The sequence below is a fragment of the Capricornis sumatraensis genome, chromosome 2, assembly GCF_032405125.1.
Source record: "Capricornis sumatraensis isolate serow.1 chromosome 2, serow.2, whole genome shotgun sequence".
NCBI lineage: Eukaryota > Metazoa > Chordata > Mammalia > Artiodactyla > Bovidae > Capricornis > Capricornis sumatraensis.
Window position 1 is genome coordinate 131,076,110 of NC_091070.1, and position 26,844 is coordinate 131,102,953.

Consider the following 26,844-nt stretch of genomic DNA (forward strand, 5'->3'; position numbering starts at 1 on the left):
TTGTGGAGGTTTGGCTAGGGTTTTGACTAGACAGAGAATGAATCAGTTTTTTCAACCTAAAATAAATTATATAGACTTCAAAACCTGCTATCCAACATATTTTCAAAAATAGATTTAATCTAGATAAAGGATAATGCCTGTGTTATTAAAGAAGACAATCTGAGTAAACATTTTTTAAATTCAAGGTTTAAAAAAGTTTTTGAAGCTTTACTAAAAATATGGCATCACTCAGAGACAAAACTATAAAATGCTAAAAACTCACATTGAGTTTTAATCTATCAATCTATAAAAACAACAGCCATTGAATTAGATGTAATTAAAGACAAAACCATAATAAAAATTATCAATCACAAATTACAGCATGAGGGGCTCTCAACAGGGGAAATGAATTCAATTCCTGTTTCAAGGGCCCACAAGATCTTAAGACTGAGAGAATCTGTAAAGCAGAAAGAGTTAAAGAATGACACCTAGATTTATCAGAGTAAGAACTGCTTCTTAATCTTCACCCTCAACCTCTACGGGGACTCTGGACACAACACTGGGTTGAACAGTTGCAAAGAAAAGGGTGAAGTACAATTTCATAAATGGGATATTTTATTTAAAGTATGAAAACTATTCAAAGATGTCATACATTTCTCTGATGTTGGGAAAAAATATTACACACATCAATAAAATGTCAGTGATAAAAGATTAACAAATTATATAGATTGGCATTCTTTAAAATTAATAATAATTAATCATAAAATATATTGGATATAGCAGTCATTGTGAATGGCCTTATTTCAAGAAACCAAAAAAACTTTTGTTAAGGGGATGGAATATTACGCTTCCCTCTTTGACGTAGTTCCAGGAAATTTGTTTTGTTTTGTTTTCTTAAAGTACAAATATCCTAAATAGGCAGGTGACTATGGAATTACCACAAGGCTAACAGACACATTAGCTCACAGAGACAATGGAGAGATTATCTATATTACTGAATTGTATATGAACTTCTGCCTTTTGTTTTAAGAAAGTTTCACAGAAACTTGACATTTCAAGAGTATGAAAAACATCTATTTGGGATTAATGCAGTTAAACAAATGAGAAAAAAAGACTGTTCATAATTGCATTTTTACTCAGCCTTTGCTTCAAAGTGCTAAGATTATTCTTTGACTTTTAAGTGATTTATAAGTCAAATTGATTTATGAAACTTAAAAAACAGATCTATAAATCTTACAAATACAACTTAGGAGAGGAAAAGTCTATAACTGAACTCTCAATCACATGAATAAATCCATAATCAAAAGAACTCATGACTCAAATTCATACTTTATGAATGTATGCCATTTAATATTCACTACCATTACTCTTTAGGGGGCTCCCCTGATGGCTCAGTTGGTAAAGAATCTGCCTGCAACGCAGGAGATCCCGGTTCAATTCCTGGGTTGGGAAGATCCGCTGGAGAAGGGATAGGCTACTCACTCCAGTATTCTTGGGTTTCTTCCCTTGTGGCTCAGCTGGTTAAGAATATGCTCACAATGCGGGAGATCTGGGTTTGATCCCTGGGTTGGGAAGATCACCTGGAGAAGGGAAAGGCTACCCACTCCAGTATTTTGGCCTGGAGAATTCCATGGACTGTACTAGTCCACGGGGTCACAAAGAGTCCAGACATGACTGAGTGACTTTCACTTTCACTTTCTTTACTCTTTAAGGAATCAGTGTATAGAGTCATTGGTTATTATTTAGGTAAACACTGTGGCAGGCTGGCATAGGCCATGCAAGCAGCTGTAAACCAATTCAATTGCCAACATCTTACTGTCTTTTCCATAAAGACTGTCTAGGAGACTTTGTCAATCACTTGCCAAAGTCAAGATATGAGAAGTCTTTACTACTGTCTAATCCAGTAGTAATTATACAATTGAAAAGAAGAAAGAAATGAGGTCAGTTTGGCAGGTCTATTTCTTATATATTTGAGTTGATTCATGGAGATCATCCCATTCTTCTCTAAACACTTCCAATATTTTATTAATTTTATTGTTTACAATCTCTTCAAATGTTGTCAGAGCTTAAAGTCAGGGAAGTAGACTTGCATTTTCACAATCTATGCCTCTTTGGAAACTGGAACATTTGTCTCGCTTCAGTCTCTTGGTACTTCCCACATTCATGATTTCATAAAGAATACTGACAATAACCCTGAGATCACATCTGAGAGTCCCTTTAACTCCTGGGAGGGCAACTCAACTATGTCTTGAAAATTTAGTTTCATTTAAAGTGAATGATATGTTCATGATCTCTTCATCTTGCTAAAATTTAGTTTTCCTCACTTGAAGTTGTTTATCTTTTATTGTTGGAAAAGTAATTCTTCAAGTTCAAGACTACAGACACAAAGTAGAATGACATAGAACTGATTTCTGCCTATAAAGAACTACCAGTAACCTCTTCTCACAGTAACCCTATCTGTTCCTTCTCATTGTTCTTGCTCCAAACACAAAATTAAAAGTTCTTTGAGCTCTCCAAAGTATCTAAACTCCTTTTGAGCTTTGGCAATTCAGGAAATTCTTCAATGTTTCTTGGTCTACTTAGCACTCTACAAATGTGATCATGTGTTCCATCTAATTATTAATCATATACATCTTTTTAAAATCTTGAGCTGCTCAGAACATTCTTTGTACCTATAAGAATTTCATCACATAACTTATCTTTTAGAAATTGCGAGTCTTAGAATCACACCAATAGATGCCATAAACTTAAAAAAAAAAATCTGTTTTCCTCAGAGGCAAAGTACGGGCATAACCATGTCCCACTCTTCTTCTTTACTATGATGACTGTAAGACAGCCTGGTGAAATTCTCCAAACAGTTCAATCCAACTAGCTCAACACAAATGATGTTACTCAGCAGTCATTTCCCATTAGACCCAGATTTAAGAGCAAAGCATTTCATTGCTTCCTCTACCTCCTAAGCTCTATGAAATCAATGAAAAAGACACATATAAGCTTAATTCGAAACTGGATCCTTGGTTAAAGTCAGGCGTTTTCTAAGACAAAATAAGCCAAACTGCAGTCCACTTGTTTGTGAAACTGTAATCTTCTCTAGACAATCAGTATCTATACATTTCATAGTAAAACACCTTCTATAGCACAAAAGTTATTTAAAAATCTCTTACACAGTTATTAAACATAGAAGTTTGTCAACTATATTAAGGGCAAAGCCGTGGTTTTACAGATTTAAACCCAGGATCAAGCACATAGAATGTGTGAATCAGCTTAATTTTATATTTTTTATTGTTTATTTCACGCTCTCCACCATCAAATACATGAAATTTTAGAATACTCAACTAATAGAGTATTCAATAGTCTATACAAAACTTTATTTCAAACTGCGCTTCTTAAATAATGAAATTAACTTTATTTGGACTCTCTCAAAATGCTAAAGTAAATTCTTCACTGATACAGCAAGCTCCATGTCTTTAAAAGTAAGTTTTAATGATAGTTTTTAATGCCAATTCCTCAAATTATTTTCTTTGTTAATGTGTTTAAAAGTGTTCATAAAATGGTATCTAGCTATCCTGAAATACAAAATGAGGCTAAATTTTAAAAAGTCTACTGTCTTCTAGTTCTCCCAGGGATAGCAAGTCTAGAGGTGGGGGAAAAAAACCCAAACCCTTTTTCTGCTTTTCCTGAATGGAAGATGTAAGAATGAAAAGAAAATGAGAAATAGGGAACAATGATTACTAGGACTGCTATTTTATAATGATAATTATTATATTGTACATATATGCTTCCCTCTTCCCTGGTGGCTCAGCTGGTAAAGAATCCACCTGCAATGCAGGAGACCTGGGTTCCATCCCTGGGCTGGGAAGACCCCCTGGAGAAGGGAACGGCTATCCACTTCAGTATTCTGGCCTGGAGAATTCCATGGACTGTACAGACCATGGGTCACAAAGAACTGGATATGGCTGAGCACCTTTCACTTTCACATATATGCTATACGTTTTCACTTAGGCCTCATGAAAATTTTAAGGTAATATTATTATTATTACTATTTTATAGGTAGGGAGCTGAGGTATATAGAGAAGTGACTTGGCCAAGGTTGTATCACTGGAAGTAGCCGAGCTGGGATCTGAACCCAGTTAATCTGGCTCTAGAATCTGAACAATAAGCACTGTGCTAGAATACCTCTCTCCCTCCCTTTTTTCCATTCATCCACCTACCTACCTATCTTTTGCTGAATTTTTTCTCTTGTATAAAGATATTAGAATACAAGCTTAGAAGACGGTCTTTCATAAGAGCTCACTTTTCCTAAAACAGACACATTTATTGTGTAAAAAAAAAAAAAAAAGATTTACTGAGCCCTGAGATTTCCTAAAGCTCTTAGGGGTAAGGCGGTGAATAAGAGTGCACCCAAAGGAACTAAAAGTCTCACAGGGATGAACACTGAGAAAGAAATTTCAGACGTGAGAGCATTATGGCTGAGCCACTGTGGGAATCTAGAGCCTAGATCCTAAGTCTAGGGACTCTCCAAAGATGTCACTGAGGAAGTGTGCTGGGGCTGAAAACCGAAGGATAAATAGGAGACGACTAAATTTAAAACTAAGCCAGGAAGCACTCATCACCAGGAAACTTTCAAATCTGCTGGCACCTTGATCTTGGAGTTCCCGGCCTCCAGAACTATGAGAAATAAATTATCTGTTGCTTAAACCACCCACCTATATAGTATTCTGTTATGGTAGCCCAAACAGATTGACAACACCTAAAATTATGTGTATATAACTTTGATGAAAATGGAAACCAAATTTTGAAATGACCATGCATCAACAATAAACTAAAAGGATGATTTAAAAAAAAAAAAAAAAAAAAACAGGAGGGGGCTGTTGGTAGAGTGAGTGGTACATGTGAAGGCATTTACTTGAGGTGGGAAAGAACACAGTGCTGACAGGAACTGAGAGAAATCCAGTATAGCTGGTTCTTAGAAAGTGAGGAAGAGCTCACACAAGCTGAGACAAGAGTTCCAAGGGCCAGCGGGTTGAACAGAACCTTCTAACAGTAACTTAAAAGAACTTCAACTAACTCAGGTATGACACCTAGGCCCTTCATAACTGCTATAAGCCAAAACTTGCAGATATATTCTTACTGGCCACATCTACATTTCATACTGTGTCCAAATGCCACCTTGCTATTTCTATTATCTGTGAGAGCACATTCACAATTATAAACTTGGGTGATCCTTACCAATATAACTGTTTAAGTATGCCACTCTCATGACAGGCAAGTGGAACCTAATGCATTTTTAAAATAATTTGTATAACTAAATTCTTATTCTGTCCCAAATTTGAAAAGCACCAGATCTTCTGGAGAACCTCTCCTGAGCCACTTCAGTGTTCTGGCCCGTTTTCAGTACTCTTCTGAGTTACAGTATGAAAAAACGAACTGACGAGATCAAGCAGTGTTGCTGTCTTCTGCAGAACCTGCTTCCACCTCTGTAGTTAGGAAAAAGTCTCCCACTCACAGAGGGCACATTCTTTTTTTCCTCAGCCTTTTCAGATACTATTGACATATATGTAAGTTTAAGGTATACATGTGGCCATCTGATGCGTGCATATGGGCACTAAGTCTCTTCAGTCATGTCTGACTCGTTTCAACCCTATGGGCTGTAGCCCACCAGGCTCTTCTGTCCATGGGATTCTCCAGGTGAGAATACTGGAGTGGGTTGCTGTGACCTTCTCCAGGGGATCTTTCCAACCGAGGGATAGAACCCACGTCTCTTACATCTTCTGCACTGGCAGGCAGGTTCTTTACCACTAGCACCACCTGGGAAACCTGATGCATGTATATATTGCTAGACAATTACCATAACAAGGTTAGTCTGCAACCCCACTTTTTCACATACTTACCATTTAATGAGTGTACAGTGATAATATTTAAGATAACAACTGTGACACATGTAATCTGGTATTACAGTTATCACGCTGTACATTAAAACCCCAGAACTTAGTGATCTTGCTGCTGCTGCTGCTAAGTCGCTTCAGTCGTGTCCGACTCTGTGCGACCCCATAGACGGCAGCCCACCAGACTCCCCGGTCCCTGGGATTCTCCAGGCAAGAACACTGCAGTGGGTTGCCATTTCCTTCTCCAATGTATGAAAGTGAAAAATGAAAGTGAAGTCGCTTAGTCGTGTCCGACTCCTAGCGACCCCATGGACTGCAACCTACCAGGCTCCTCTGTCCATGGGATTTTCCAGGCAAGAGTAGTGGAGTGGGGTGCCATTGCCTTCTCCACTTAGCCACCTTAGGGCTGTATGTTTGTACCCTTTGACCAACATCTCTCCATTTTCCCTATATCCAGCCCCTGAAAATCACCATTCTGCTCTTTATTTCTATGAGAATATGTTTCTGTTTCTATCTCTATTACATTCTACACATAAATGAGAAGATACAGTTTTGTCTTCATCTGCTGGAGGTCTCATTCTTTGTCTGTATTACAAGCTAGGGCAGGAGTACACATTAAAATGGGAATGTCCATTCTCCACTGGTTCCTGGAAGCAGTCCTCATAAGCACATTGGTCAGAATTCATCTACTGCCCTGGGTCCTACATCACTGACAGTTTAACGTCAAGTTTGCTACTGCACACTTGGTCCTTGCCCAGCACACGCTAGAAAAGTTTTCTTTTCTCCCTCCCTTTCTTTCCTTCCTTCCTTGATTATTATTTTTAATGCATTTACCATCAGAAGAACCGGGAGCACAGCTAAAGAAAGAACTCTGGTTTGCTGCTGCTGCTGCTGCTGCTAAGTCACTTCAGTTGTGTCCGACTCTGTGTGACCCCATAGACGGCAGCCCACCAGGCTCCCCCGTCCCTGGGATTCTCCAGGCAAGAACACTGCAGTGGGGTGCCATATCCTTCCCCAATGCATGAAATTGAAAAGTGAAGTGAAGTCGCTCAGTCGTGTCCAACTCTTCGCGACCCCATGGACTGCAGCCTACCAGGCTTCTCCATCCATGGGATTTTCCAGGCAAGAGTACTGGAGTGGGGTGCCATCACCTTCTCCGCTCTTTGGTTTAGATAGTCTATATATCTGAAAAATCCCTGAACTACACCAAACTAAATATACTCATCCCTAGTTCCCCCGTCCATGGGGATTCTCCAGGCAAGAATATCGGAGTGGGCTTCCATGCCCTCCTCCAGGGGATCTTCCCAACCGGGATAGAATCCAGGTCTCCTGCATTGCAGGTGGATACTTCACCACCTGAGCCACCAGGGAAGCCCAAAAGTCAAACACCATTTACTACTTGTAGAATTCAACATTATACAGCATTGAAATTGCTTCATTATATTCACATTATGTATAAATAAAACCCATTATAATGCTGTATACTTTTCTGAAAAAAAATTTTTTTTTCAGTGTTTTTGCTTAAATTTTTTGCTTAAGTAAAACAAGTACTTCTGTGTAGAATGTATTTCCAAATAACAATCATTTCTCTAAAAAAATTCTGATGCATGGCCAGGGACCTGAGTTATAAATAAAAAGTTGGTGGCCCAGAGGAAAATGCTATTGTGTCTATATTTCTCTTACCTCTGAGGCATCGTGTCCCACCCTTCTAACCTCCACACCCAGCTTTTTCCCCTACTGGTTGCAGTTTTGTGTCTACTCCACCTGGAGCCCCACAGCACTGTGCACATATAAATATGGTTAGAGCAAAAGGCCTGCGCGTTGACCCTCTGTTCACCTACTCTTTGAAGCCAACACCCAGACAGAACCCTGAGGTCCACATTAAGGAGCTCTTGTTTTCCCCTCTCCTCCCTGCTGGTTCTTGCTACAAACAGCGGGGTACATGTTGGCCTCCCTCGCTGGATCTTAAGCTTGTGTGAAGCTTCGTTCATGTATGTATCTGTCCTCCAAGACACTCAGCACAGCACTGAGTAAACATTCTTTAAACACTCCAAATTGATACTTTTTGAAAATTAAACCTTTTATTTTGTATTGGAGTATGGCCGATTAACAATGCTGTGATAATTTCAGGTGGACAGCTGAGGGACTCAGCCATATATATATATACATGTATCCATTCTCCCCTAAACTCCCCTTCCATCCAGGCTGCCACATAACATTGAGCAGAGTTCCCTGTACTATATAGTAGGACCTTGTTGGTTATCCAACCAAAAAGACACTTGATAAATGTGATTACTATACTGATAAGAGTTTTAAATGGAATTCATCCGAGAAAAACATTTTTACTGTAATCTTCACAAAAATCCTTTCATTAAGCAGCACTATTAAAAGTAATGTCTTGATTATAACAATGTGGTCAAATGCTCATAATGTATTTTCAGTGAAAAAAGCAGGGCACAAAACAGAACATTCAGTGTGACCCCCAAAATTGTATGTATCTGAGAATATGCATTTTTTTAATGTAAGGGTCATACATAAACTCATACTTATTAAACAGTTAGCAACACTTAAATATTTTTGCAGATATATTTATTGGGTGATTTTTTTTAATCTTCATGGTTCTGAATTTTTAAATTTTCTACAATGAAAATCTACTACTACAATGAGAAAAACTTTTAAAAACTAGAAACCATACTTTCAAAATCTGTGACCTTCGAAGGTCGTTTGTGGAAAAAGAAGCCTGACCTAGTGGAGCAGTATGACAAAAAACTTGAAAAGTTCTGTGTAAAAGCTGACACTACTTGTGTAGGTTTTCCTTTAGTTCTTTATTGTTAATAAGTATTGATAGTATTTTCCCCATAGTAAGGTTAAATTCCAACCATTTATTTTTAACTAAAATGCTCAACTGATAAGCTATAGAATACTAAAATCTCTATTTAAAAAATAAAATGAAAATCACATTCTAAAAAAAACACAACAAAATTACCAAATTTTCCCTTTAAAAATCATGTATCAGGAAGAGCACAGTAAGGCGAACCTTTCTAGCAGAAAGGAGTAGAAAAAATGAGAAATTATCAAAAGAGGGTCTTTTTCTTTTCAAAGCTTTCATTTGATGGGATCATGTAGATTCAGTACTTAAAGAAAAACAGTATTTCTCAAGTGCTATCCTGAGGGTATTCACAATTTTTTTCTTCGTGGCACTCACATCAGGAATCATTAGCAAACCTGTCATAATGCCAGATAACCACTGCATGGATGGCACACCAATATCTGAATCATAATATTAATGCTTCATCCTTTTGACAAGACGGTACAAAGCCATCTATTGTGCCCTGTCATTTCCCTGAAAACAGAATAACTGGGTTCAGTGGTCTTTGTAAATCAAAGTTAGATGCTTCAGCAGAATGTCCAGGACTTGAGGTAGAAGATTTGTTACTGATGTTTCATTATAACAGCTAATAAAAAGACAGCTGAAAAGGAATACAGATGTGCTTGATTAGAAGTCTAATTGGGAAAAAGAAAATGATATTAGAGAACTCAGACTGTATTTCAAGATGCATCATTATGTTAACAATCTCAACCTCCAGGTGCGGGCAGTAGGCTGATAGAATTAACCACTATTAAAGAAGAAATTTAATAGCTTCTATTTGTCTGACAGCTTTTTAAAAGATAGATTTATACTAATCCTTAGAAATTTTCTAAAGTAGATAATTTAAAGGTCCTAAAAATTATACTAAACATCAAATGTGATATGAATCTCTGGAGTCAACATTCATTACAAAATAATCTATTTCTCATTTTCATTTCTAATCTCTATGTTTAAATCAGGAACATACTTAAAAGGACTTTTTAAGTCATCCTTTCAAAAAACATCAGAATTTCAATTTTAGAAATAAATGACCATTTCTATGCATATCCCCTTCCCCAAATTCCTCCAGTCCCTCCAACTCACTTCAACTATAAGGCTGAAAGATGAGGACCTTTCAGAAAACGTCAACATAAATGATACTGTCAGAAGATCTCCAGTCTCCCATTTCCCTTTTAAAGGGTCTTTAAAAACAAAAAAAAATCCTAACGGAAATCAGTCCTGAATATTCATTGGAAGGACTTATGTTGAAGCTGAAACTCCTATACTTTGGTCACCTGATGTGAACAGCTGACTCACTGGAAAAGACCCTGATGCTGGGAAAGATTGAAGGCAGGAGGAGAAGGGGACGACAGAGGATGAGATGGTTGGATGGCATCACCAACTCAATGGACATGAGTCTGAGTAAGCTCTGGGAGTTGGTGACGGACAGGGAAGCCTGGTGCACTGCAGTCCATGGGGTTGCAAAGAGTCAGATACGACTGAGTGACTGAACTGAACAAACAAAAGAACACCAAAAAAAGGTCAGGGTAGTGTGGGGAGGTGAAGGAGGAAGGATAGGAAGGGAGGAAGTAAGGGAAGGAGGGAATTCGTACTCCTAAACTAAACCAACAGCAAGAAAAGAATCTGTTTCAAAAGGTAATGGGAATTTCTATAAATTCCAATATCATTATTGAATACTATGAAACTACACAGTAAAAACCACAATTATTATTGAATTAATATAGTATTAAATGGCCTGATCAGATTGATAGTCCTGAATTTAGGTCTAAGAATTGAGAGGGAGTTGTCTAGGCAATATGACAACATAAATCATTTTTATAAAAGGCTCTCTAATACAGAACAAAACAAAAAAAATAATCAAAAAACAGAAGAAAAAAATTACTCTTTGTCCACTGAAATATCAACTCCAAAGACTATAAAACATTTTGGATCACACTGAAAAAATGCCAAAAGCTGACACATAACACCCTAGCTTTTAAACTCAGCACATTTTGCAGACTCTTTTAAGTACAAAATGTTGATACATTGAACGTATATATTTATCTACAAAATAAAGGGTGTATGAACTGCTGTTCCCAATCCCTAGAAGCAGGAGATACAAGCATTCAGAGAGAAACAGAAACAAAACTCCCAAAACGTAGCTGTCCTTGGCATTAACTCCCTAACCCCAGGATATTAGAATTACTAAGTATTAATAGAGGGTAAATGCTTCTACATCAAGCTGGAGAGTTCGTATGCTAAGGGAACAGTAAGGGTTATCCAGGTAAACAGGAACAATAGTCAATAAAAAGCATCAACAGACTGACATCATGAAAAGGTAACTTCTCTGTGTATAGAATAAACAGAGGAGGGAGCCAAGAATAGCTATGAGGCATGCAGTTAAAATCTGACGGCCACTGTCCAGGTCAGTATTCGTAGTGGAAAAGTAGATGGATTTGAGATTCACCGTACACGCCCATGGGGTCACGAAGAGTCAGACATGACTGAGCGACTTCACTTTGACTTTTCACTTTCATGCATTGGAAGGAAATGGCAACCCACTCCAGTGTTCTTGCCTGGAGAATCCCAGGGACGGGGGAGCCTGGTGGACTGCCGTCTATAGGGTTGCACAGAGTCGGACACAACTGAAGCGACTTAGCAGCAGCAGCAGCAGTACATGCCCATATATATGTAAAATTTTCAATACCAAACACTATCCTTCTAGAAGAGGTTGTCATCTGATATTTGAGCCTTACAAAGTCTCAGATTACAGAGTGATCTATGTTATCTTATTTTGAAAAATACAAGGTACTGTCTGAAGAAAACATGTTAGCCTGAACTAACAAAACAGTTCAAGAGATAATTTAACACAATTGCTGGGGGTTAGGGGCGGCAGGTAGCGGGGAGCAAATAACGTGAGAAGATTCAGTATTTTTTCTTGGGAGATTACTTCACAACTGCCTGTGACAATGTCACTGTTAAACAATCTTTCAATGACCAGGTTTTACTCATTTGTTTTAAAGGTAGTAAGTGTCCACAGTTTCTTTTTCTGGTCGTGCCACACAGCTTGTAGGATCTTAGTTTCCCCACCAGGGATTGAACCTGTGCCTTTGACAGTGAAAGTGTAGAGACTTAACCACTGGACCACCAGGGAATTCCCTGGTGATCACTTTTTGAAAAAAGCAATTCAGTCCGTACTTAGGTTATGAGATCATGAACATACGCCAACATTTTTCTTGAATTGTACTTGTGGCTGGGACAGCATTATATACGGATTTAAAAACTACAATGTCTCAAGCAACTTAGATGGAAGAGAGGAGGAAGTGAGCTAGGAAATTGTTAGGTGACTTATTCCAGTGCTGACAAAATACTAAAGATGTAAGTTGAAGAATTTGAACAAAATTTTTACATGAAATAGTGGGAAAACAGTATTTCTAAATTTCATTTTAAATATATGTTAATTAAATTTTAGAGGTAGAAATCTGGTTATATCCCTAAAAGCTTACATTCACACTGCCTAATCAAAACAGTATGTGTTTTTTTAAGTGTCTTTTTAAAAACCTGTGGGACAGCATAAACTTAACTACAGGACCTTCTCCTATCTGGATATTCATGATATTATAAATAGAATCTATTAGCCTTAGCAATATATTTGATAGGAAGATTCAAGGGAAAAAGAGACAACAGTAAAGATCACACCAGACTTCTAACTTGAAAAACCAGGAAATTTAAGTTCCATTTAAAGAAAAGAAATAGAAAGGGGAAGAAACAGATTTTGAGAATTGAGGCAGGAAATCAGTATAATAACATCTCATGTTATTTGAGGTGGCAGTGAGACAGATACCATATGAAAATATTAATGGATCTGAATTTAGAGCTGTAAATTGGGAGTCTTTAACTCACAATAAAAATCTGGCCTTGGTAGAGATGTGGAGTGATATAAGTTGGAACAACTTTTCTGGAAGGCATTATGGCAATATCTATTAACATATACTTGCATGTCTTCTGACAGAAGAGTTCTACTGAAGTTATAGTCACACAAAAATGTACAAAAAAACAAAACATGAAAGATGGATGTTTATCACAGCATTATTTATAAGGAATTTAAATGTCCAACTACAACTGGTGAGTAAATTATAAATGATAAAATACATCTTCAATTACTGAGGTATGTTTTAACATGTTGTTGAATAAAAAAAGGGTTTCCCTGGTGGCTTAGTTGGTAAAGAATCAGCCTGCTATGCAGGAGACCCAGGTTCAATCTCTGGGTAGGAAAGATCCCCTAGAGAAGGAAACGGCAACCCACTCCAGTATTCTTGCCTGGAAAATCAAGAGGGAGATACAGAAGGGAACTTTCAGTGCAAGATGTCATTTATGAAATTGGTACACTTTTCCTATATGTATTTATGCAAGAATATATTCTAAATATGCTCATCTCTGAGTGACAAGATGTTGAAGAATTTTACCCTCAACTTGGTAATATTCTATATTGTTTAAGAGATTTTAAGACGACAACAACAGCATGCCATATTTTTAGCAATCTATAAAGCATTTTTCTCTTTTTCTCATTAAGATTTGGAGCAAAATATAACCTTGGAGGTAAAATAAAAACAGGAAAAGAACACTTAGCTTTCAAATTTTAGGGATGCCTAACTAGGAACACATAGTCAGAACTGGACCACTACCCCAGGCTTGAAACCAAACAATTAGGCTAGAGAAGTCAGTCCTGCTTGACCTAAGCCTGTAATTTGATTACTGAAATCAGTAGTGACTCCATGTTTAACAAGTCACTCCCAAAACTAGTTCCTAAACCCTGATCCAGGGATTAAGTACTATAATGTGAGTTCAGACAAGTTACTGTAAGACAAAATTAAAAGACATTTGCTCCTTGAAAGAAAAGCTATGACAAACTTAGACAACGTATTAAAAAGCAGAGACATAACTTTGCCAACAAATGTCCATCTAGTCAAAGCTACAGTTTTTCAAGTAGTCATGTATAGATGTGAGAGCTGGACCATAAAGAAGGCTGAGCACCAAAGAATTTATATCTTCAAATTGTAGAGCTGGAGAAGACTCTTGAGAGTCCCCTGGACTGCAAGGAGATCTAACCAGTTAATCCTAAAGGAAATCAACCTTGAATATTCATTGGAAGGACTGATGCTGAAGCTGAAGCTCCAATATTTTGGCCACCTGATGTGAAAAGCCGACTCATTGGAAAAGACCCTGATGCCGGAAAAGACTGAAGGCAGAAGAAGATGGGGGCAGCAGAGGATGAGATGGTTAGATAACATCACTGACTCAATGGACATGAGTTTGAGCAAACTCTGGGAGATACTGAAGGACAAGGAAGCCTGATGAGCTGCAGTTTGTGGGGTCGCAAAGAGTCAGACGCGACTGAACGACTGAACAACTGTAAGGCCACATCTTCAGGATTAGTAAATTATGTACATGAAAACACTGACTGGAGAAAAACAATTTTTGACAGCATGACTCCATTGAAAATATTTTCCCATAAAAAAGAAAAAAAGAATAGAAAGATTATATGATAGAGCTCAGTCTCTCCCTTAAAGCAAACAAAACCAAAAGACAGGAGGGTAATAAAACAAAATGCCAGGCACTATGCTAGTGTTGAAGCTATAAACATCGTAATATAGTACCTGCCCTGGTGTTGGGGTGTCACAGACAAGTATAAACAACTACTAAAACCAGTGAAAAAGCATGTACAAGGTACATGAGAGCATGTAGCTAGAAAGAAAATAAATAACTATGTTCAGTGGGGAAAACCAGTTAATCTAGGCTGGAAGCATGGATGGAGAGGACAGGACTGGGACTATCATGGGCATTTCAGGTAAGGGGAAGAGCACAGTGGCAGGGTGGTGGTGGATTATAAGACTAGAGAGATGCAGGAGCTCAGGTAACAGAAGGCTTTACTTGCGTCACTAAAGGGTTAGAACATAACTCTGTAGTGAAGAAGTTACTAAGATTTTCATTACCAGGGGAATGACACAGCTGAGCTTCCCTGGCAGCTCAGCTGGTAAGGAATTTGTCTGCAATGCAGGAGACCCCAGTTCGATTCCTGGGTCAGGAAGATCCACTGGAGAAGGGACAGGCTACCACTCCAGTATTCTTGGGCTTCCCTGCTGGCTCAGCTGGTAAAGAACTCGCCCGCAATGTGGGAGACATGGGTTTGATTCCTGAGTTGGGAAGATCCCCTGGAGAAGAGAACGGCTACGCACTCCAGTATTCTGGCCTGGAGAATTCCATGGACTCTATATTTCATGGGGTTGCAAAGAGTGGGACACGACTGAGCAACTTTCACTTGACACAGCCAGACGTGTGTTTCAGACAGATAACTCTGGCAACACTGTGGACTATGAGACAAGGAGAACAACTGGAGGGCACCAAGACCAGCGCAGAATAAATGTAACCACAAACTCATTAATACTGGCACTAGAGCAGGATTAGAAGAATCAATGCAGAAAGTGGGGTTGGTGAAATAGGAGGCAACTCAAGAAGCATAAGCTGAAAATAAGAATTTAACCAAAGAAGTGAATGCTCACAGATTTGCAGAGTGCTCTAATTTAAACTTAAATGACAGGAATCCTTGAAGGAAAAAGGAGGATGAAATAAATAATAAATAAACAAATAGTGCAGCTGAAGGAAAGTGAAAAATTTTAAAGGAGAGAAGTTAGAAATTGAAAGGTTTACCATGTCTCAAAAAGAAGAAAAAGAAAGAAAAACAACAGCAACATAAAAATACAAATTTAAATTCTTTAGGTATTTCCTTAAGTTTCCCAAAAGAAGACCAGATATTATTTTAGGAGTCAAAATCAAGAGAGTTTAAGATGATAACTCCATGGTAAAAAAAAAACCATGATATAATACCCATGCTCCATCTGCTTAGCAACAAAAAGTCTTTCAGATTTGTGGTGGCAGTGGCGGTTTAAAAAAATTTTTTTAACTGTTTTTTTTTTTCCATTTAACTGCCTTTTCTTCAGCAAGCAATGAATGATCCAGAGCTCTATGACTGAAGCTAAAAAAAGTACTGTACTTTAAAGCTGCTATATGCAAATACTATATAATACTATTACTGTGATAAAAATAAACAGATGACACACAAGAAAGAAATGATATACAGGCAAGGTAACAAGACCAACAGATACGGGAAGCAGGCACCATCCAAGCTACCCTGTTTTTCATGGTGGAAAGTCAGAAACGAATGCTTCACAGAGAAATATAAATTAATCACAATTAGGTTGGAAAAACTTTCTGGTAAGTTCAAGACTAACATCAATTCTTAGAAGCTCCTCAAAAACATACACCTTCATATATTATATGATTATATCGCCTACTCACATTATGAGGCACTTCTAAAATACACAGAATTAAACTCTCAAGAAATAACATGATTCATTTGTACCTTAACCTTTACTTCACATAATTATTTATTAAATTTTAAAAATAAAATTCAAAACCACAGAGCACTTTTGATGCTATTGAAGAAAACTATTCTATTTAAAAGAAGGAATAGTAGATGACAAAAAGTACCACTAAAAAGTATTCTTAGTTATCAAGGGTTTTTGAAGAGTCAGATGTAAGGATTTTAGACAAGATCCTAAAAAAATAAGATGAATTGGCAAAAAATTAAATATTTGCTAGTGATAAGATCATGGGTTACTATGTCTCAGCTTAAATTTTTTCTTAAATGTTGTGACTATTTTTACAACTCAAAATAAAAGAAAACTAGAAAACTCCCATTAGAGAAGGAAATGGCAACCCACTCCAGTGTTCTTGCCTGGAGAATCCCAGGGAAGGCAGAGCCTGGTGGGCTGCCGTCAATGAGGTTGCACAGAGTCAGACATGACTGAGGCGACTTAGCAGCAGCAGCAGCAAACTCCCAACACAAAACATAGGTATATTTTATTCATAACTACAAAGACAAAGATATACACATTAATACTGATGAAAGGGAATTTGAAGACATGGAAATAAAGTTTAATGTTCATTTATGTTTCTGAGCAGCTATGTACATTTATAATACAAAAATTTTATGAAAAACTGACATATAAAAAGATTCACAGTTGACTCTACAAAAATGAAATACATAATTTTTCTTACAAAGTACAAAAATCTTTAAGCAGTAAGGCTACATTTATGTGATAATAATTTTAATCAAATTACCTAGTCAATTAAGTGAAGAACCAATTTAACTGATTTCATTTGTTAAATTAATGATTGCTAATTGTCTGAGTTATAATTATGTGTCTGTCACTGAACAATAAAAACTCTTACTTTATAGCAGAGGTTTAAAAAAAAATTCTATAAGAACAGAATTGTATCTTCAAAGAAATTTTATGAGGAATTTAAATGTACAAAAACAGATAAGACTGCTGAGTCCAGTTTGAAAATCATTGCTTCACCAGTCATAGGTTTACCAGGTTACTATGTAGGAGGTTATTTTAGTACCTCAATATAGCTGCAATACTCATCAGTCACCTTAAAGGGGGAAACAGAGATTTCTGTTAATATCACGTTATGTATTATAAGGCTTCCCAAAAGCATAGTCAGTTTAGTCAGTGATAGTGCCCTGCTTTCTCCTTTTTTTCTTCCAACACACATTTGTTAAAATGTACTTAATTTTTTATATAATGAAAAGAGAGGACGAAAAACCACTAGAAAAGAAAAAGGCAAAAATTAATGACTAGACAGTCCAAAGAAACGCAATGACCTGTAAACACTGAAAAAAGATACTCAATTTCACTCATGATAACTTCAACTTCACTAATATGATAAATATTAATCAAAACAACATGAAATTAAAAGACGCTTACTCCTTGGAAGAAAAGTTATGACCAACCTAGATAGCATATCAAAAGCAGAGACATTACTTTCCCGATTAAGGTCCGGTCTAGTCAAGGCTATGGTTTTTCCAGTGGTCATGTATGGATGTGAGAGTTGGACTGTGAAGAAAGCTGAGCGGCAAAGAATTGATGCTTTTGAACTGTGGTGTTGGAGAAGACTCTTGAGAGTCCCTTGGACTGCAAGGAGATCCAACCAGTCCAGTCTGAAGGAGATCAGCCCTGGGATTTCTTTGAAAGGAATGATGCTAAAGCTGAAACTCCAGTACTTTGGCCAACTCATGTGAAGAGTTGACTCATTGGAAAAGACTCTGATGCTGGGAGGGATTGGGGGCAGGAGGAGAAGGGGACGACAGAGGATGAGATGGCTGGATGGCCTCGCTGACTCAATGGACGTGAGTCTGAGTGAACTCTGGGAGTTGGTGATGGACAGGGAGGCCTGGCATGCTGCAATTCATGGGGTCACAAAGAGTCGGACACGACTGAGCGACTGAACTGAACTGAACTGAACTGAATCAAAACAACACAGATACCACTTCTCACCCATCAACCAATAAAATAAATCAACACCGTTGGTGAGGTTGTGAAGAAAAAGCACTAGTATAAAGTGTTGATGGGCGCAGTGGCATACCAAGAGGGGGTGATGGAAACAGACCATGTCCGGTGCCCAGAATAAGGAGGTACACTGTCCACAGAGAATTTATAAACTAAAACTTGATCTGCTCCTTACCAGCATGTGATGACAATTTTTCTAAATGTCAACAATAAAACGCTCTCTGAAAAAAATTCTTAGTTTTTCCAAATTTTAAATAATTGTTGTGGTTGTTGTTGAGCTTTAATAACATATACGTAAGTTTCAAATTCAATACTTTTATTACTTATTTTTCAAACAATGAACTACACATGAAGTTAATTTGAAGAACTCCCAGTTGGGCCTCTGATATACATGGATTCAGTTCTACACATTCATTTCAGAAGTTAAATCTGTAATGTTCTGAAATGGTCCAAATTCCATTTGAGCAGTTTGTCTCTAGCCCCCGTGTTATATTACCTGCTCCTGCATTTAAACAATAGATTCCAAATAAACAATGACAGCTGTAAGCTATTTCTCTTTTCTAGGTTATCTTTTTCCCTGGTGGGAGGTTTTAGATGAGTTAATCAGACTCAAAAACACTTGCAGACAGCCGGAATTAGCCTTGAACAATGACTAGTAATGCACAAAGCTTTAAAAACAGTTATTTAAGGAAGAGTGCATGGAAATGGTGGTTAAGGTCATTAACTATACAACAATAAAACATAGGAAATGGACACTTAGAAAAAAGAATCAAATTTTGAAGGATGCTAGGAGCTGTATATTTGTCACCCTGCTTATTTAACTTATATGCAGAGTACATCATGAGAAACGCTAGGCTGCAAGAAGCACAAGCTGGAATCAACATTGCCAGGAGAAATATTAATAACCTCAGATATGCAGATGACACCATCCTTATGGCAGAAAGTGAAGAGGAACTCAAAAAAGCCTCTTGATGTAAGTGAAAGAGGAGAGTGAAAAAGTTGGCTTAAAGCTCAACATTCAGAAAACTAAGATCATGGCATCTGGTCCCATCAGTTCATGGAAAATAGATGGGGAAACAGTGGAAACAGTGTCAGACTTTATTTTTGGGGCTCCACAATCACTGCAGATGGTGACTGCAGCCATGAAATTAAAACACACTTACTCCTTGGAAGGAAAATTATGACCAACCTAGATAGCATATTCAAGAGCAGAGACATTACTTTGCCAACAGAGGTCCGTCTAGTCAAGGCTATGGTTTTTCCAGTGGTCATGCATGGATGTGAGAGTTGGACTGTGAAGAAAGCTGAGCGGCAAAGAATTGATACTTTTGAACTGTGGTGTTGAAGAAGACTCTTGAGAGTCCCTTGGACTGCAAGGAGATCCAACCAGTCCATTCTAAAGGAGATCAGCCCTGGGATTTCTTTGGAGGGAATGATGTTAAAGCTGAAACTCCAGTACTTTGGCCACCTAATGCGAAGAGTTGACTCAATGGAAAAGACTCTGATGCTGGGAGGGATTGGGGGCAGGAGGGAGAAGGGACGACAGAGGATGAGATGGCCGGATGGCATCATGGACTCGATGGACGTGAATCTGAGTGAACTCCGGGAGTTGGTGATGGACAGGGAGGCCTGGCGTGCTGCCATTCATGGGGTCGCAAAGAGTCGGACACGACTGAGTGGCTGAACTGAACTGAACTGAGGAGAGACACCAAAAGATGTTGCTCTTAGATTACTAGAAGAAACCAAAAGGGCAATGCTTATTTGAATGTCTGGTTATTAACTAGTGGATCAAACAATGTCCATGTTCACTATCATTCCACCATCTTCTCTTGATTTTGTTGAAAAACTTCAGGAGATTTTTTTTTTTTCTTTTAACTAAATGCAATAAAAATTCAAGATGAATTTTCTGGTGGAGATATTTTAGCAAACATTTTCTATAATGTACTCTATTTTAAAATTTAATAGTGTGATTGTCTATTCAAATGTTCAATAAAAGGAAGTATTTAATGTATACATTTTGTTTCTCTCACTACTATATTTTATTTCATGGTCATTTCTGAAAATAACTTTATAATATAGAAGAGAGATATATTAAATAATTACCTGCTCTATGTTCAAATACACTAAATATGTCCCCGTAGGGTATAAAATGATACAAAGAGCATAGAAGAAAAAACGGGGACAGTTAGAGTTACAGCTATATAATAACAAACATCAACAGCAGGAGGCTAAATAAGAAATTTAAAAACAGTTACTTATGATGGAGGAGGTGAAAGGACTGAGGCAAGGGGAAGATGTAGAAAATCGAAACACAAGTATAATTTTTAGTATAGCCTGACTTCTGAACTATACAAATGCTTTATACATGCAAGAGAATAAAACTAAATTTAAAAATCTAAGTTAGCAAACATTAACACTGAAAACAAATGGAAATAAATGAAGTTAATTGCATATCAAACTGGTAATATAACTATATGAAGACAAAAATAACATTTCAAATCACTTTTGAACATAGTACTCTGACCTGCGTCCTTACTGAGGTATATTCTAAAAATATTAAAAATTGCAAAGAAATCTTACACGTCTCACATAATGGTTACAATATTAATATTAGTTTTTATAATTTTGAACCTATTTTATTTGTACTATCAGATAAAAATATAGGTAATTATGTAAATATTATTTCAAACAAAGATGTTCAATGAAAGACAAAAGATACAAGTAATGAACATCTCTAATGTTCATATCGTGCTTTCTAAATACTCTTCTCCATCAAAAGGAACCAAAGATTCCTGGAGAAATGACTGGTTCTAGATCTGAGACAGGGATAATATAAGTGAGTCTTTATGTTTTTCTAGAAAGGGAAAAACCAATGAAGGGCAGTCAAAAGGGCATAGAGGCAACTCTGAGAGGCTCTCGCCAGACATCTGAGAGAATTTAAGTCTTAAAAAGAGTAACAGTTACAACTGACAACAAATGGAACAATAAAAATCCATGAGTCCATAATGATACTCTAAAAAAAGAGAAAAAAAGCATAAAATCAGCAGAGGAGACTACAGCACCAAACTTCCTGTTCTCAAAACTTCTCATTAAAAGTAAACAAGCATTTATTCTGCCTTTTGGGGAAGGAACTGCTGTCCATCCCCAGTGGAAGAGGAAAAGGTCTTTAAGAATGCCAGCTAACAGATGTAGAAGGAATGATAGAATTATCAACGAAATAATTACCTTCCAGATTACTTCCTAATTTTGAAGGGGAAAATTATATTATTACACAGAAAAGATCAAACTTAGTATTGTTAACAGTGTGATGATCTGACATCCTCCTGAGGTAACACAATATGAAATATATATCACCTATGACATATCCTTGCCCCAAATTTTCATCTAATTACACCAAGCCTTTAAACTGAGTTTCCTGTTTACAGGAATCACAAAGGATAGAGGAACAAGATAAATGATGCTCTGAGGAAACAAACAGACAAATACAGAGTTTAGAACACTCTGGTTTCTTAAAAAGTTAATGTTCCTCTCCAAAAAAAAGAGCTCTGGAATAAAAGAGACTAAAGAGGCATAACACCCAAAGGCAACACATGAACCTTGACTGGATTCTTTTAAGGAAGGAAAAAAAAAGCATCTATAAAACATTAAGATAATCAGCAAATGTCAATATGGCCTGAATAGTAAGTGATACTAACAAATTATTGTTAATTTTCTTGCATGTGATAATGGTATTGAAAGGTATAATAGGAAATACATGCTAAATATCTTAGGAATGAAGTATTATAAAGTTTGTAATTTACTTTGAAATGATTTGACTAAACACACATACTCAAAGGTGAGTATGGAAGTAAGGTAATGGTAACATTACCGAGGTATTCACTGGCCAATTCCTTTTAAGTTTTTTGCAGGTTTGAAAATTTTCATAACCAGAAATTGAAAAAACAGAGAATTCTTGTCAACACAGTATTAACGAATCCAAGCAATATGTACTTTAATAGGACACATTATTCATAAAAAGACATAAGAACTCATTCTATGTTCTCTGCCATTCTGCCAATCAGGAAACAATCTTATATCTTTTACAGAAGCAAAACAGCAGTCAGAAACACCTTTCCTACCTTAGTAAATTGACTTCTTTACAGTTCTTGATTTTCTCAACAGAGGAAGAATTTGCCTCTACCTGACTGCCACTTCATCTTAGCTCAAAGTCTTCTGAAGGCCAAGTTAATATAAATGGAGTTGTACTGAATGCTGAGAGCCTTCTAAACCCTCCACTTGGCACCCAGTATTACACCCTGGCTTATGGCCTACATCATACACTCCTAAAGATAGCACAGCCTTTTAGGCCCCTCCCTCCCTTCCTTGCATGCTCTTCACTGGTCTCATCTACTCTTACAACTTTTGTAATGACCACCTGCTGCTGCTGTTGCTCACCTATATTCTCACAATTCCCCAAAGGATATCCGAACTCATACCTTTCTCCCTACTTCCATACTTTTCTGCCTACTGAATGTTTTCACCAAGGTGTTCCCAAAGTTCCTCAGAAACAGCAAACCTAAATGAGAAGTCGTCATCCCTCCTCCCCTATAAAAAAAAATCTACCATAATTTGTCTCAGAAGCCAAATTAGAAACCTAGGCATCAATCCTGGTTCTTCTCACACCTCAATGAGATATCAAATTAATAATAATATTGCTAAAAAATTGCAATGATAATTATTACAGAACCTAACAGCTACATAGTACTAACCATGTATTTGGCACACTTCTACACTCTGTACATAAATTAATTAATTTAATCCTCACACAATACTATGAGATAAGTATTGTGTTTCTTCTCATTTTACAATGAGTAAATGAGATTCAGTTTTGCAATTTGCCAAACTTTACAAAGATATGCGGAGAAAAGTTATGACCAACCTAGACAGCATATTGAAAAGCAGAGACATTACTTTGCCAACTAAGGTCCATCTAGTCAAGGCTATGGTTTTTCCTGTGGTCATGTATGGATGCGAGAGTTGGTCTGTGAAGAAAGCTGAAAGCCAAAGAATTGATGCTTTTGAACTGTGGTGTTGGAGAAGACTCTTGAGAGTCCCTTGGACTGCAAGGAGATCCAACCAGTCCATTCTGAAGGAGATCAGTCCTAGGTGTTCTTTGGAAGGAATGATGCTGAAGCTGAAACTCCAGTACTTTGGCCACCTCATGCAAAGAGTTGACTCATTGGAAAAGACTCTGATGCTGGGAGGGATTAGGGGCAGGAGGAGAAGGGGACGAGAGAGGATGAGATGGCTGGATGGCATCACCGACTCGATGGACAAGAGTTTGAGTGAACTCTGGGAGATGGTGATGGACAGGGAGGCCTGGCGTGCTGCAATTCATGGGGTCGCAAAGAGTAGGACACGACTGAGCAACTGAACTGAACTGAACTGAACAAAGATACTAAGTGGTAGAGTTAGGATCTGAGCCTGAGTGTTTGGGCTCTAGAGTCTGTTTTCTTTAACTAATAGACTATGCTGCTGCTGCTGCTAAGTCGCCTCAGTTGTGTCCGACTCTGTGCGATGCCATAGATGGCAGCCTACCAGGCTCCCCCATCCCTGGGATTCTCCAGGCAAGAACACTATACCTCCCTCTCAATCACCAAATAGTATTTGATTTCACCTTCTGAATATTTCTCAAACTCATTCAATTCTCTTCAGTTTAACAACCACTGTTCTAACGCAGGTCACCACCATCTTTTGTCTGATGAAGCCAATAGCTTCTTCCCTGGATTCCTGCTACCATCCCTGGTCCCCAATGTAGCAGCCAGGATAGTTTTCCTGAAGTACAAAGCTGATTACATCACACCTCTGCTTTCACACAGAAACTTAACGGTTTCTAACTGAACTCTGAATAGCATTCAAATCCATTAATGGGATTAACAGAGCCTCCCGCTTTCTTCTTTAGCCTCCTTTCTAGTTTCCTCTCCATAGTCTATTACCATTGTAATTCTTACATTCCTCAAATGTCACTTTTTCTAGCTGAAATACTCTTCCTCCAACCTCTGATCTGCCTATTTCTTAAATATATCTACATTCATGGACATGGATGTCATTTCTTTGAAGAGCTTTCCTGATCTCCCAACTCCTAAGTTACTTGCCTTAGTAGTTGGGCAGTATTTGATTCCTTGCCGCTAAGTCGCTTCAGTCGTGTCCGACTCTGTGCAACCCCATAGACAGCAGCCCACCAGGCTCCCCCATCCCTGGGATTCTCAAGCCAAGAACACTGGAGTGGGTTGCCATTTCCTTCTCCAATGTATGAAAGTGAAAAGTCAAAGTGAAGTCGCTCAGTCGTGTCTGACTCTTAGTGACCCCATGGACTGCAGCCTACCAGGCTCCTCCGTCCATGGGATTTTCCAGGCAAGAGTACTGGAGTAGGGTTTTCTGATTTGATTCCTTAGGGCCCCATAATATTTTTATCAAATATATACACCCATATGTTTCACACTGAATTATAACAGTCTATTACTTGTCTGTCTCACTCCCTAGACTGAGAGCATTTAGGAGAACAGGGACAACGTACCAAAAGCAAAAGCTTGAAAAATACTGAAGAATTAACAAAATGCAAAAGAACAACTTAAAGCCTTTGTCAAATAAAATGACCTTCTTGGTCTAATTGTATTTTTCTTTATAAATCTTATCTTCTGGAATATTCTACTCAAAACATTTATTGTTAATAACCATCCACATTACTCACATTATCTCCATTATTCATTTATCTTCTCAAAACTTGGAACTATAATAGTTAAAATTATAAAGATAAAATACAGCTTAACAAAATTGTGCTATCTTTTAATCTCTATATGCAGTTTTCAAAAGAACGTTTTAAAAGGCAATGACCCTAGACTTTTCAAAAATGTCAGTGTCACAAAAACGAACAAAAAAGAGAGAAAAAGAATGAAAAGAAAAAGAAAGGCAAGAAAGAGCAGTAAGGCTGCTTCAAATTAACAGTCTGAAGAATCAGAACAAGTAAAGCAAATGATTCCTGCCTGGACTCTAGATTTTCAAAACGACAGAAAAAAAAGGAAAAGAAAAATGCTAAAAGGACATTTTTGGAGCAACTGGGGAAATCTAAACACAGCCTATATATTAAGTACTTTTCTCATTCTTACATTTCTTGACTATAAAAATGGTATTGTGATTATGCAGGAAAATGTACTTATTCTTAGGAGGTATATGGTGAAATATCATGAGTATCAATGATGCATGCCACTTGCTTTCAAGTAATTTACCTAAAAAAAAATACATATACACACAGAAGAAAGAAAATGCAAATTTGGCATAGGTTAAAAATTAATCTAAGTGAAAAGCAAATACTCATTGACTCCTCTTTTTCTGTTTTTTTAGGTTCCAACTTAAAAAAAGTTGGGAACAAACATTTACCGAGTAATTAATATGGGCTGGACACCATTCTAAAATATTTACATTATTAACTCACTTAGTCATCATAGGACACCTGTGACGGCAGTTAAGACTATAGGACTTACTAGTATCATCCCTATTTTATAAATGAGTAGCCTAAGGCATTAAGACATTTAAGTAATTTACCCAAAGTTAAAACTAGTTGTATCTATGTGGCCGAAAAATAAAAAATAAACACACAAAACAGGCTCTTAGAGGACAGAAGGTGAAGATAAGCACACAAGCAACTATAAACAAATATACAATAAACCAAGAGATGCACATATGGCACTGCAGGAATTTAAAGGGGAAAAAAAGACAATAAAGTTCAAATCCAGAGTCCATGCTTCCTGGTTTTCCATCTTGTGTACTTTTGTGCAGCTACAGACATAACAGAAGACTCTGACATCCAGTTAGAAAACAGACTGGAACAACCATTTTTTTTAAGAGAAACACAGACTGGAGACAAATTCTAAGCCTATTATATTAAGGTGGTGAAATTGAAAAGAGAAATGATAGGAGAGAAAGCAAAACTGATTAAAACCAGGGCTTCCCTAATAGCTCAAATGGTAAAGAATCTGCCTGCAAGGCAGGAGACCCGGGTTCAACCCCTGGGTCAGGAACACGTCCTGGAGAAGGAAATGGCAACCCACTCCAGTACTCTTGAGAACTCCATGGACAGAGGACCCTGGTGGGCTACAGTCCATGGAACCAAAGAGTCGGACAAGACTAAATGACTTTCACTTTCAATGCAGGAGTAGAGGTAGAATAAAAGGCTGATGACATGGAGGTGGAATAACATGGAGGTGGAATAACAGGCTGAAACAGAAAACAATGATAATTGACTTCTTTTCATATAAAAGTTTGTATAAAATCAAAATTTAATTATGACTAGTATTAGATATTGCTTCACAAGTGGCTCAGTGGTAAAGAATCTGCTGGCCAATGCAAGAGGCGCAAGAGATACCTGGTTAGCCCTAGACGCAAAAACATTAAGCTAAAATTACTAAAATTATTAGTTATTAAAAATGTTAGTAAGCAGGCAGAACATAAATAGGTTCCAGTACAGTGGTTTATCACCCCCTAAAACTATATAATTAAATATAGTCCCTCCTTCTCTAGCACAAAAATCCAAACTCAGAACAGGACACTAAAATTTTTTTTTTTAAATAACAATCTTAAAACTACACAGTAGTGTCTATAAGAATACACAGACACATAAACAGTAGCATAAGGAAACATATTTTAAAATCTCTTATGAAATATAATTCAATAAAATAACATT

At 37.4% G+C, this 26,844-nt stretch overlaps 1 protein-coding gene across 2 annotated transcripts in view; it reads right to left on the reverse strand.

The window, feature by feature from the left end:
* Positions 1-26,844, reverse strand: part of MAGI3 (membrane associated guanylate kinase, WW and PDZ domain containing 3) — a 247,806-nt gene that overhangs the window by 113,624 nt on the left and 107,338 nt on the right. The gene's annotated exons all lie outside the window — the stretch shown is intronic.